A 14236-nucleotide genomic window follows, 5' to 3' on the forward strand; every position below is an offset into this window, starting at 1 on the left:
TCTCTTCAAAAAAAAGTAATCAGAACTGTGGGAATAATAAAACCCAAAATGTAATTGTCATTGTAAAAAAGAGGAAAAGAAAGTGCTCTAAAGGATATAACTGCGTGTATACTTAAGTGTGTAAGATAGAAAACCATATTACTGAGTTTTTGTTGGATCATTGAACACAACTGTTTGCAGTCTCACTGTTTGAATGTCCACTTTGTATGCTTTAATTTTGTAACTTGAACAACTATTTCTAAGATGACAATATGTAATCTGTTAACTAGTGATTTCTTACTGCTTATTTTTTTGAAATTCTGTATTACTTGTACCCTTTTACTGTTTTGTGTTGTTTTGTTTTTCTCTTTAAATTAAAAAAAAAAAAAAGTTGCTCTGGCTGGGCTCCAATTTTCGATCCTCCTGCCTCAGCCTTACAGAGTGCTGGGAATACCAGTGTTGGGTCACCATGCCTGCAACTTTCAATACATTTTTATTAAATATTTGCTCAGAATCAAAAGTATAGAAGCCTTGGTGTGTTGGTGTGTACCTATCGTCCAGCCACGCAGGAGGCTGAAGCAGGATGGTCCCCTGAGCCCGGGAGTCTGAGGCCACCCCGGGCAGCACCATGAGAAGCGTCTCAAAGTGAGTGAGGAAGGGCTGGGAGGTGGCACAGCGGAGGAGCGCCCCTCCCCACCATCTCTTCGCCTTAACATGAGTTAGCGTAAAATCACTCTCTTCTTCCCGGTGAGCACCAGGTCGTGAGTTCAATTCGTGCTGCCAAAATAAATAAATAACTCTCATCTATGGGGCAAACACATTCACCTCTCAAAGCCATAGTGAGGTGTCTGCTCTATCTGGACCTCACGTGGACCCTTGCCAGCCTGCCCCACCCCGAGTGAAGCCAACCCTGCCACGGTTCCAGCTTGGGCTGCAGTGTGTGCATCTCGGCCGCTGCAGGGAGTCGTAGCCTTCATTTTCTCATTCAGCTGCCTCGGGGGGCACCAAGAGACGGGCTGAAGCAGGTGCCCCCAACAGTGGTTCCACAGTGGCCTTCTTCTGAGATCAGGCGGGGCCTGGAGCGGGTTAGACTGTGCCCGCTGTGCTCGTGCCGAAGGCAGGAAGAGGCCTTCTCCGTCTGCACCGCCCTCTCGCCTGCCATGTGCTCACTGTTCAGGGTTTCGTGCTGTGCTCCCTTGGGCACAGGTCTCAGGTCGCTGCTGCCAGCAGATGCCCAGCCCCCGCCTCACGCCCTCTGCACCCATGCCAGGCCCCCACCAGGTGACAGGGTTCTCCAGGCAGGGGTGAGGGGGCCGAGGGAGCCGAGTGACCCGGTGTCCTGGGGATGCAGCCTGGTTTTGAGCTGAGAATCCAAGCCCCAGCCCCACCTGCTGCCCTGCCTCCTGCTTTTCGTGAGAGACAAACTTGCAAAGATGAAATTATGCCCAATTCCAGGACGACCTCTCTGAGCTTCAGAAGCTAGGTTTGGGTCTTTCTGAGCAGACCTGTGAAGCCCGCCCTCGCTGAGATAAGTGCACTGTCACCAAAAGCCCGCACAAGCGAGGTGCATGCTATTTCCACATATGGTGGTGCACACTTCTCATCCCCACACTCCGGGAAGCTGAGGCAGGAAGATCTCAAGGTTGAGCCCAGCGACTTAGGCTCTCTCAAGCTAAAATGTTACAAAAGGGCTGGGGACGTGGCTTAGGGCGAGGCCTTGGATTCAATCCCATGTCAGGAAAAACCAAAAGACTGGCTGGGGATGTAGATCAGTGTCAGCGCCCTGCCTCACGTGTGCGAGGTTTTCTCATTATGCCCATTTTGCAGAGGGGCAGGCTGGGATTCTGCGTGAAGTCACCCAGCTGGGAAGCGTGTGACATGATACAGGGAGCCCAGGCTCTCCGACGCTGGCACCAGCCGTTCCCAGTGAACCACACCCAGCGCTGCTTGCTGGTGGCTGTGGAGCTGGCTCCGCTGTGCCTGGAGCCCTGGGCTGCAGGGCTCGGGGGCAGTGTCTCTCCGCCACCCCGGACCGGCTGGGCTGACCGCCCCGGCAGCTGGCCCGTTTCCTCTGAGGTTTTCCGAACATCCTCCTCTGCCTGCCAAGGGCTGGTCATCAGCCCAGCCTGCCTCCCGAAGGCTGAGTAATCTGGAGTTGTCACAGCCTGGCACCGACTGCAGCCCTGGGACTCTCGGCCCGCACATTGCTGGGAGTCTGTAGCTGTTAGACACAGGGCAGGAAGCCGCAGTGGCCTTGGGAGGTCACCAGCACATGGCAAGGTCCACAAAGTGGTCTGGGCGGTCCCTTAGCCCAGGGCGAAGAAGAAAGCTGGAGGTGGAGGGTGTGGCGGCACACAGACTCACATGGCCCAGCGTTCCAGGAGGCTGAGGCAGGAGGATCACTAAGTTTGACCCCAGCCCTGGCAGTTACTTAGCAGGGTGGTGAGACCTTGCCTCAAAATCAAACCAAAGCAAAAAACACAAGGCTGAGGGTGCGGCTCAGGGTGATGGTCCCGGGTTCCTTCTACAGCACCGCACGTTAAATGCAGCACCTGCCTCCTCCTCCTCCTCCTCCCCCTCCCCCTCCTCCCCCTCCCCCTCCCCCCCTTCCTCCTCCTCCTCCTCCTCTCCAGTGCTTTTCTCCTGGCTCTGCCTGCATTAGAGCTCTGTCCTGGCTCCTCCTGTTTTATGAACTTCACCAGCTACTTAGCTCTGTTATGCCTCAGTTTCCCCACCTCTGAGTGGGGCAGTTCCTGTTCTGAGAGTTAAATGAATTCACACGGGCCACCGCTCGGGGCAGTGCCCGCTCCTGCGGGTGACGCCGGGTTCTCCACCAGCGAGCAGGTGTACTTTGGTGAAAAGCTTTGATTCTGTCATCTAGAAGTGGACGCTTCCCGGGAGCCAGCTGGGATAGACGTGGTCATCAGCTTCCATTTTCTTAAGATCACACTTTGGGAGGTGGCCAGGGTCGATGCCAGCCCACAGGGGCCCGGAGAGGCAGGGGAGGGTGACCCGCACACCATGTGTGCCAGCGCCACCCTGACCTCAGGTCTCTGAGGTAGGAATCCCCCAGGCAGAGCCCGTTACTGCCCACACCCAGCCAGCCCTGTCTCTGGGACACTGGCGCTGTGCTGTGTCTTCAGCTGCTGATCCAAAGCCACTCAGGGACTTGGGGTTTCAAGCTCGTCAGCTGGTGTGGGCAGGGATGGCTGGGACAGGGTTAGGGCTGTAGCTGCTGTGTGGACGGCTCAGATCGTAGCACATTTCTGTCATCATGGAGACTTCTGGGGATCTGCTGGCTGCATGACTTTGCACCAGCTACTTACTGTAGTGAGACTCAGTTTCCTCATCTACAAAATGGGAGTTCATCTACTCAGAAGCACTGAGTGCCTGCCTTGGACCAGGTCCTCTCTTAGGAGCTGCGGACACAGCATTAAATGATGCAGATTAAAAACAAAAAGAAAACTGTGGCCCACATGGAGCTGAACTCGTGCAGAAGGGGCAATAGTAACATTTATCTCCCAGGGTTGTTTTGAGGCTTCAATGAGATAGAACAGGAAAAGTGTTCCATGTGGTGCCCAGCACATTTACGACACCTGGCAAGTGCTGGCAGCTCCCACTCCGCACAGCTCTGCAACTGGGGATGGTACACACTTGACACGCCAGCCCGCCCCTCCTCCTGCTGTGCCCATGGCAGACACTGCAAATCGATCGCGGCACGCTCCCCCTGAGCTCAGAGGCAGTGATGGGATTCCAGGAGCAGAACATGAGGCTGCACTCTGGAGAGATGCGGTCCTCAGAACTCAGTTACGTTTTCCAGCCATGCCCGAGTGTTCCCAAAGCCCTGCCTGTCCCGCCTGCACAGCCCTGGAGCGCCCATCCCGGTCCAGGCCAAAGAGTCCAAGCTCAGACCCTGCTCCCCAGACAGTGAGCCCGTGGGCAGGACCTGGACAGCTGGTGGCTGCTCCTGTGGGACCTGGTGCCACAGCCTGCTGGCTGCCTCCTGGCCTGCGTTCCCCACGGGGCTCCTGGGGTCACCCGTCCTCTTCCTCTTGTTTGCCCAGGAACACAGCTTGGTTCTAGGTTGACCAAGCGGCGAGGCCCAGCCGTGCAGCAGAGGGAGATAAGGGGCCGGGCCGGGCCCTCCTGGAGCCCAAGGTGGGCGGGAGGGTGCCAGTGCCTCTGAACTTCTGTCCCAGCCCCCCGCCCCACTGCAGGGCCTGGGCCTCGGGACTGCCCCCTGCGTCTTGTTCATCTTGGCCTGCCGGATGCCTTCGCTCGTCCACTGGCTCACTCGGTGCAGCTGCGATGCCGCGTGCTGGGAGGAGGCTCTGACTGAGGACCGGTTCCAGTGGTTAAGGTGTGGCTGAGGGAGCAGGGTCCTGGGGCACACACAGCGGGGCTGTCGCCGAGCCATGGGCGACCCAGGAGCCGCAGCCGCCCTGCAGGTGTTGGCTGACAGCTGCCCATTTTGTTCAGCCACTGCACGCCTGGCTGTGCCACCAGAAAGGGCCATGTTCCGGGGTTTGGGAGCAGACTCTGGCCTGAGAGATGCGGCCCCAGCACCCACAGGAGCCCTGCAGCGTCCCTCCGAGAGGCCTCCTCCATGAGGCATTTACTGCCCGCTAAGGGGAACGACGGGGGAGACTGCACGAAGCCTGTGTGACAGCACAGGGGCAGATACAAGATGCCTGCGTTAGCCAGCAGAGCTGGCTCAGGAGGGCCCGGCCTCAGGCGGGGAATAGTTCTCGCCAGCCCTCCGCAGCAGCAGCCCGGGAACCCTCGGCCTCCGCCGGAGAGGAGCCCTGTGTGGCCTGCTGGGGGTCAGTAACCCTGCGGCCAGGGTTCCTGGGAGATCAGCACCTGCCCAGAGAGCAGCCGGCCACGAGGAGCCTGCGTCTCCCCCGCCGCGCAGCCTCCCCAGCCCTCCTGGGCACCATGGGCTCCGGCCAGAGCAGCTCTTTCTTCCCTGGCCCTGGGTGTGGGGCCTGCTCTGCATCCCTCGGGGCAGGACAGGCGTCAGGGCAATGTGGGGGGACCTGTCCTGGGGGTCAGTCTTTGCTTCACACAGGCTGTGTTGCCCCCAGGCTCCCTGGTCGGTGGACAGCACGGTGGAGACCGGCGGTGGAAAGGAAGGCAGGCCGGGTGTTTCCTCCCTGCAGAGGCTGCTCTGTGCCAGAGTTTTCCTGGGCTTCGGTGTCCCCTCCTCCTGGTCCCTCCGGCCAGCGCTGGTGACCGAGCGACCCACTCAGAGGCCCTCACCACCCGGCTCAGCTCGCAGCTCTGCCGTATCTTGCACGGACCCTCCGCTTGTAGGTGTGTGCGTGGCTTCTGGCCACGGATGCGGCCTCTAGCTTGGAGTGCTGTTCAGCCTTCTTCATCTTGACGTGGCTCTGCCGTGTTGCCCAGGCCGGCTTAAATCTGGGATGTTTCCGTCTCAGCCTCCCGAGTAGCTGGAATTCTGGAATTCACCAGCACATTCCCTGGCAGTGCTACTTCTAGGGGTGTCGTTTTAGATTGCACACAGATGTGCAGATTTGGACAGTAGCTTCTGCACACATCCTGCATGATCCCTGACAGCCCCTGTGTGGGGACCCCATTTCCAGGAAGAGCACACTGAAGCTCAGGAAGCCCACGGCAGAGTAAGGACTGGGGGAGCGCCTGCCAGCGCCAACACGAGGCCACCCTGCCCATGCAGCCACTGGGCCTCCGCCCTGATTGGACCCCTTTGCTGCCTCTCAGTCCCGGTTCCAGCAGCCTCTCCCGGAAGCTCTGAGGTCAGCTTGGATTCCACAAATAGCATCTTCTATAAATAGCGTCCGTGTGGGACACCTGCTTCAGGGCGACGGGCACCTTGCTGAGAAGCAAGTTCCGGGTGGTTTTCTTTAGTTCTCATTAGGCTGAGGCAGGACTGTTTCTTGTTTTAATCTGTAGCCCCAGGGAACATGTGGCAGCTGGGGTGCTGGCCTTCGGGGGGCTTCAGGGCACCGGCAGGGATGAGGTAGAGCCTTGCAGAACGGCAGTGCCAGTATCCGGAAGGGTCGCCAAGTCCCCGGGCAACGCTGCCAGCTCCCAGGCCAGTTTCTCCTCTGAGCAGCCAGGTCCCCTGAGGCCCGGCACCCTGGGTGCCACCGGCATCTCCACGGGGTCCACCTCAGTGGCCGCAGCTGGTTCAGGGCGGGGCCGCCTCCAGCTGACCTGAGCAGCAACAGGAAAATGGGGAAGCGCTGGGCGGCCGCAGAGGTGTGCACCTCTGCTTTTTCTTCTCTTTTCTTTCTTTTTTCTTTTTTGAAAGTAGTAAACTACAACAAAACAAGACAGAACAAAGCCAGCTGAGACTGTGTAGTGAAATTGGTACAGAACTTCCCAGCAGGTTACCGGGATAACAGTAATAGGTATCACAGTATATTTCGTTATCTTTACAATAGTTGTTCTTTCAATTACTATATCAAAATAAAATGAAATACAGAACGTTATAGAACTTATCAAAACAATATTGAATAGAGCAGTACCCTTAATCAGAATAAAGCAAAACAGTAATAAAAATGTTTGCCTTCAAAGAGGTGGTAGAAGGAAATCCCCCTTATTTGCTATGGTCAACCTCTCAAGAGATGCTCAGATTTCTGGTTCCCATTAGCTAATGGGGGGACAGGGGAAGGAGAGTAGGGAAAGTGGGATGTTTGACTCTAGGCCGTGCACCAGTAGGTTCACTATTGCTTAGCAGGGAGGCAGGCTGGTTGCTTGGTTTCCCAGCATCCTAAGTTCCAACATGGCTGGACCTCAGGAAACACTGGTGGATCTCCCCCTGGAAGGGCCGCTGCTTACCAGTGGAGGGAGCTGCCTGCTGGGTTTCCCAGGGTCCTAAGTTCCAACATGGCACAGATCTCAGGAGACACTGATATTCTCCCCCTAGAAGGGCCACAGTCTGCCACACTGCAGCCACTTAGCAGGGAGGCGAGCTGCTTGTTTGGTTTCCCAGTGTCCTAAGTTCCAACATGGCTGGATCTCAGGAGACACTGGTGGTTCTCCCCCTGGAAGGGCCGTGGTCTGCCACAGCACCACCACTTACCAGGGAGGGGAGGTGCTTGCTTGGTTTCCTAGCAGTTACACAGCTGGTGCTTAGGAGCGCAGACGCTGGGGAGCCAAGTGCCTCCGCTCTTAAGCACCAGCTGTGTAACACGCAGCCTGTGTGACCGTAATTGCTATCCAATTATATGGAAATCGCTGGGTGCAGTGGGGCAGCCGGTGGGGTAACCCCAGCACTCCAGGGGCGAAGGCCAGAAGGTCACAAGTTCAAGTCCAGGCTGAGCAACTTAGCGTCTGTCTCAAAATCAAGAAAAACAAAAAGTGGGGGATGTGGCTTAGTGTGAAGACCTGGGTCCAACCCCACTGTGACACACACATATTTCCTCATGAGCTCACACTTGCCAAGCAAGCGCTTGTGCCACTGGGCTAAATCCCTGGCCCACCACACAAGCATAAAAAATATATATATGTACGTATTCACAATAACAATATGTGTATAATTGTAAATGTAGCATGGTCATAAGGCTCAAAAAAGGCTCTGAGTGTAAAGGCGCTCACAGATGCTCGTCTGTAGCCGCTGTCCATCATCCATCTCTTGGGTCAACCACAGATCTAGCCAGGCATGGTGGTGTGTTGGGCGCAGGCGCTCAACATACCATACCCCACCCGGGAGTAAGGACCACGCCAGCTTCCGCAATGCGCTACGTCCCTCTTTAAATTAGCCAACCCGTGCGCACTTCGTGCTCACTCCATACTCTGTGGCAACTCCTGATTGGCCACAGCTGGATATAGTAGCCAGAGCCTGCGTCCCATTCCCGCCCTGCTTCCTCGTGGCAGCCTGTGATTGGTCACGGCCAAATATATAAACCAGAGCCCGCATAAATAAACCAGCAGTTAACTGTCGTCCACAAGAGCGTCTCCTGTCTCATTGGGGAGCTGCGCCAGTCAGTGGTGCACACCTATCATCCGAGCACTCGGGAGGCCAAGGCAGCAAGATTGATGCCAGTTTCAAGCCAGGCCACACTGCGCAGTGAGACTTTGTCTCACAACAAGAATAACAACATCAAATTTCACTTTGGGGCTGGAGGTGTACCCCCAGTGGTAAAGTGTGCGCTTAGTGTCTGCCGGGCCCTGGGTACACCCGAGACGTTGTGCACAGGTACGTGTGCATGAGGCTCTCACACACACGTGCACACACATGCACACGTGTAGCACACGCCTCCCGCCCCTGCCTTCCAGCCCTGGCTCCCCGCTGCTGGAGGCCCTCCTGGCCTCTGTCCACTTTCTGTCTCTCTAAGAGCAGGAGCACCCCGCGGGGAATTCACACCGGAGGGGTTTGTTCTGCCCAGGAAGCCCAGGCCTGTGGCCGGCACCTGCTGGGCTCTGCCCTCAGGCTGCTCCTGTGCAGGCCGAAATCGGCAGGGCCAGCACAGGGACCTGCAGGAGCACGGTCGGGTGCCAGCTCCCTCTGCTGAGGGCAAACACTGCCCCTCAGGGAAGGCGGGAGCCCTGTGAGGTGCCACCTCCCAACACTGTGGCGCAGGCACTCGGTTTCGGTGTGACTTAGGTGGACACACCTTGTATGCTGGTTTCTTGTCCCCCCCTGAAGGTCCTCATCCTTGGCCCTCGACCCCCACCTCCTTCCCCAAGCTTCCAAGGCCTGGACCCTCTCCCCTGCCACCCAGGCGCCGCCCCTAGCCCTGGTGCCCAGCTGTCTCTGTGCTGAGTCTCCGAGCTGCAGGGCTGCTGGACATCTCTTCCTGTCTGCGGGCAACCGGCGACACCTGCCTGCCCTTCACCTCATCCGTCTGTCGCTCCTTCTCTCTGACTCTTAGTTCAAACTCACATTTTAAAGGGTGCAGCTCAGGGCACCCCCAGCTTGCAGTCCTCGTGGCTATCTAACCCAGGGGTGTCTCTGAAATCCCAGGAAACCCGTGGCACGGGTGACACCCCTGCGCCCCTCCACCCAGCCCGCCACACCCACCGGCTGCCTCTGTCTCTAGATTTCATAGCAACACATCCACACCGCCACGGCCTCCGGAGCCCGCCTCGCTGGTCTCAGGATTCACCACGAAGCACCGATCTGTGCTTCCTCCTTTTATGGCCCCATAATGTTCCACTGTGTGGCGTGTTGGTTATTTTCTCTCATTGCCGGGACAAAATACCCAGTGCTCAAAACGAAGAAAGGGACGGTTTACTTAGCTCACAGTTTGGGGAGGTTTCAGCCTGTAATCAGCTGGCTCCAGGGCAGGATGGCTCAGCACAGGACCAACACTTCAAGGTGGCCGCAGCCAGCAAAGGCAGCCAGAGCAAAAGGGGGCCCGCACCCCTTCTCCCTTATGTTGTACCCCTGCCAAGGGTCTGTAGCCCTCACAAAATCTCCTTGCCCTTCTCTTGCCTGGGATGAGGATGTTTAGGGATGAGGGCCCCTTCTGAGTGTCCTAGTTAACTTCTGACCTCCTCAAATGGACGCAGTGAACCACCCGCAGGAGTCCTCTCCGGGTCCTCTCCACCCGAGGGGCAGAGCTGCTGGGCTGCCTAGGTAAGCTCCCAGACTGCTCAGGTGGACGAAGTGTACCGGGCCTCGCACCCTGGGCTCAGCCCTCTCCAGCTGATGAGCGTTTCTGCAGCTTGGTGAGTAAGGCTGCTAGAACATTCCGGGCGGGCTTTGCGTGGGTGTGTGCTCATTTCTCCCCCCAGTCCGGTGTGGGGTACCAGCCCTATCCCAGGGTGACCTGGAAGTGTCAAGCAGGAAGGGCTGCCCCGTTTCTGTCCCCACCAGCAGTCTGTGAGGGCCCTGATGGCTCTCCCTGTGCCCCAGGCTTCTTATTCTCCGTCCCTTGGCAGTGAAGTGATCTCTCGGATGGTTCCGGCTTGCATTTCCCGATGGGTGAAGCGTCTGTCCCAACACTGCACGTATCCTGAAGAGGCGTCTTCAAACCCTCAGCCTAGTTTTTGCTTGTGTTTCTCGCCTTTTTTTTTTTTTTTTCCTAATGAGACGGGGTCTCGCTATGCAGTTCAGGCTGGCCTTGGGCTCACTTTGTAGCCCAGCCTGGTCTTGAATTTACAACGATCCTCCTGCCTCAGCCTTCCGAGTGCTCAGATTACAGGCATGAGCCACCACGCCCGGCTGTTCCTCGCCTTTTTATGAGAGTGTGTGCTGCTGAGAGGCGACACTTACCTTTTTAAAAGTTGATTTATTGATTGATACCAGGGATCGAACTCACCGCCTCTGGCTTGCTTGTGCCGCTGAGCTATGTCCCCGGCCCAACACTTCCCTTTTATCATTGAGCTGTGAAAGCTCTTTATAAATTCTGGATAGAGTCCTCACCAGAGCGATGATCCGTCTGTATTTTTCCTAGTGTATTATCTTCTCACTTTCATGTTGGTAACCTTTCAAGTACAAAATTTTAACTTGCAGAGAAGTTCAGCTGAGCTCCCCTTTTCTGTGGTCCTGTTTCGTGTCCGTCTCAATCACTGCCAGCCGGGTGCTCACTGATTTCCGCCTGTTTTCCCCTAAGTGGCTCCTCCTTTGTCTGCATCCCTTTGGAGCTAACTCTGCACTGCAGGCAGGTGGGCGGCGGGGCCCAGCGTCTATTTTCCCATGAGCTGCTATCGCCCCGTCGCCCTTGGCTGGAAAGATCACCCTGCCCACCGAGTGCACTCAGCATCCTTGTCAGGATCAGCTGACTTTCCAATGTAAGGTCTGATCTGGATGCTGAACTCGGTCTCACTGGCCTCCCTGTCTGGGCTTTTGCTGGCCCCTTCCTTGGACCCTTTTCCCTGCATCATCTGCATCTGTCTGGGCGGCTGCAACCCAGACCCAGGCATCTCTGTGGGCTGGCAGGGCTCAGGGAGCTGTAGACCTGGCAGTGATGGCCAGGGACACTGTCCCTGTCCTTGCGTGGACATTGTCCTGAGAGGCACAGACAAGGATACAAATGAGAAAATCAAAGCCAAAGCAGCAGGGCATGCTGGGCATCCCAGCATTCTGGGAGGCTGAGGAAGGGGGATCTCAAGTTTGACCCCAGCCTGGGCAATTTAGCAAGATCCTGTCTGGGAATAAAAATAAAAATAAAATCAAAGGGCTGGGGACGGAGTTCAGCGTGCAGGTTCAATCCCCAGTACTGAGAAAAAACAGAAAAAGCAAGAAGAAGATGCCTTCAGGTAGAGACTGGTGAGAGCTGTGCCAGGGCTGCAGGCTCTGGTTCTCACGCCCTTTCCCAGGGACCCCACACACCCCGTGTGCCAGGGCTGATTCGCGTCACACGCCTGCCCCCTGCCGGCCAGTGGGCAGGGTGAGTGGCTCTGTACCCCCCCCCCCCACGTTATGACTGTGATTATTATTTGCAGTGCTGATGCGCAAGCCCGGGGTCATCTTCAGCGAGCTGCATCCCGCCCCTTTTATGTTTTTATTTTGAGACAAAGCTCTGGCTAAGTTGCCCGGGTGGCCTCAAACTTGTGACCCTCCTGCCTCAGCCGCGGGAGTAGCTGGCATCAAAGATGCGCCACTGCGCCCGCCTTCCTCCCCCAATTCTTGACGTGGTGCGTAGAACACAGAAGTTTCACATATTTTGATTTCTCTTCTAAAGAAATAGGAACGTAATTGGATTGCTGTTTATGTGGCTCCCAAGTGAAGCGAGTTTTCACACAGTATTTTTAGCTGCTGGTTTTTTTTTTCCTGCCTCAGCTGGGCGAATTGACAGCAGAGTTCTCAGACCAAACTTTCACGGACTTTGTCCGGCAGGGGGAGACCTCGGCAAGGAAGAGGAAGAGCCCGTCTGGCCTGGGCTGGAGCAAAGTGCCTCACTGACTGCATGGTGAACCCCACCTTTCTCCAGCAACTTCATACGATGATGACGAGGTGGTGCCTTCGGGGGTTTAAATAAGAGTCCGACAGGAAGATACACAGTCCCGGCTTCTGCCCCTCCAGATCCCCGCTCCCCCCCTGCAGGGTGGCGCTGGACGGGGTGCCCTGAGGGCTGTTTGTTCCTAGTGTCTCCAAGAATGTCCACACCGCGTGCACCGGGTGATAGGGAAATACTGTGGGTGTCTAAATTAAAAACTATTATGGAAAAGACGTTGCCATTGATACAGAATCCTTCCCTGGCCTGGAACACACCCCCATCTTCTGGTTGCTTTCTGAAGCAGCTCTAGGGGTCCTCTTGTGTGTCTACGAGGTGTAACCAAAAAGTACAATGACAAGCCGGGTGTGGTGTCACACAGGGATGGATATTTATACAAAATGCTAGCCGGGGGTGGTGGTGCGGGCCTGTAATCCTGGCACTGTGGAGGCTGAGGCAGGAGGATTGCTGTGAGTTTGAGGCCAGCCTGGGCTACAAAGTGAGTTTAAGGTCAGCTTAACTACAGAGTGAAACTGTGTCTCAAAAAGACAAAAAAAAAATTGGAAAAAAGACAAAAACAAAACAGTGCAGTGTTGCAGCTGCCCAGCACCGCCCAGCGGAATGGCTGGCTTAGACACACACGGGGCTGCATTCCTGTTCCCTGGTCACAAACACGGTGTGGGTGGCACCCTTGTCCCCTGCAGCTGGCACCACGACACTTGTAGCTCTTCCCCAAAGTCCCAAAATGACCACGAAGGGGAACGGTCTCGAATCACTTCAAGACACAGAGGCAGGCACCAGAGCACCACCTGAAGAGGACACACGGGCCTTGCACAGGGGCAGAGGGGCTGTGGGGCTCAGGATCGTTACGGTTCCTCCAGTGCCCCACTGATGGGCACTCAGGTTATTCCTCGCCTTCTGCTATAGACATAAAGGACAAGTGACCTTGGGTGGATTTTTGCCTGCATGAAGGGAGAATCCTGGAGCTCAAAACAGAGCACCTGGCTTCCCTGGGCTGGCCAGGCACCTGCCAGGGACCTGGCTGCAGACACAGAGGTTTGAAAATTTGCCAAAAGGCCTCCACACAGCAGGTGTCAGCACACCCGAGACACTGGTGCCGCCTTGCCCAGTGATGGTGACGCTTTTAGAGCCTTCAATGAGAGACAGCCCAGTGCAGGCTGCCTGCGGTGGTTCAGCACCGGTGAGGTAGCCTCGCCTGCAAAGGACACCAGTCCAAACTTCTGGCTTCCTGCAACCTGCTATGTTATTAGTATTATTATCATTTGGTATCCGGAACCGAACCCAGGACCTCGCACTTGCCAGGCAGGCACGGATGCCACTGAGCTACATCCCCGGCTCCCGCCTGCTACACTATTCTCATTCTCTTTATTTTGCCATGTCCGTCTTGCTTTAGCTCTTCTTGAGGATGAGCGTGGGCATCTTCTCTCGCGTCTCAAGCCTTCTGATCCGCCTGGTCACATCTGCCCTGGTTCTTTGGAGTGGCTGTCCTCTCCCTGTGCCATCCACACGGATTCCTTCTGATCTGAGTGGCAAGCACTTTCATGGCTGCGGCCTTTCTTTCTGTGGCCCGTAACTGGTGGTGATGTTTCTCTTTGAAGCAGGGTTCAGACTTACTCTGAACTTTTTATGGCTTCTGGCTGGAAAGAAATCTCCTGTTCCAGGCTCACCAAGGGAACTGCCCAGGCCACCGACGCCTTCTTTTTCCTCTTCCTCTCCTTCTCCCGCTCCTCTTCCTCCTTCTTCTTGTCGCTATGCAGTCCAGGCTGGCCTTGAGCTCACCTTGTAGCCCAGGCTTGTCCGGAACTCACAACGACCCTCCTGCCTCAGCCTCACCCAGCGCCCAGGTCTTCTGACACTTTGGGCGTCCATCTCTGCTCCTTTTCCAAGCCAGCCTGCGCAGGGCGGTGGAGAATGAATTGTCTCCATGTTCTCCGTCCCGGTTTTCCCTAACCTTTACGCAGGCGGACAGAAGGGAAGCACCTGGCTGCCTCAGGCAGCAGTCTCTTCTCTTTGCTCATTTATTTACAGCAACAGCAGCTCCTGCTCTGTAATCACGGCCCTTCCGCCACCCCTCGCACGCTGCCTCGCACGCGTGGCCACATTGGCTTCCTTTTGTTTTTGCTTGGCAAGAATTTTAAAATGTATTACACATCCCAGCTCACCCTTTGGCTTTGCACTCAGGATTTATTTCAATTAGTAACCAAGAGCAGCCTTTCCTGGGTGTTTAATCTGTGTTTACGAGTGTTACTTCAATTACACCTCAAGCAGCAGTGACACTCTGGCACCTTCCCATTTGAGGAAAGCGGTCTCAGGCTTGTCCAGGGCTGGAGCTGACTGTGACAGCCCTGGGTGCCAGCCCTGAGCTG

The sequence above is a fragment of the Cavia porcellus genome, unplaced genomic scaffold (genome assembly GCF_034190915.1).
Source record: "Cavia porcellus strain 051 isolate PalLab524CR breed Dunkin Hartley unplaced genomic scaffold, mCavPor4.1 scaffold_4, whole genome shotgun sequence".
Lineage (NCBI taxonomy): Eukaryota > Metazoa > Chordata > Mammalia > Rodentia > Caviidae > Cavia > Cavia porcellus.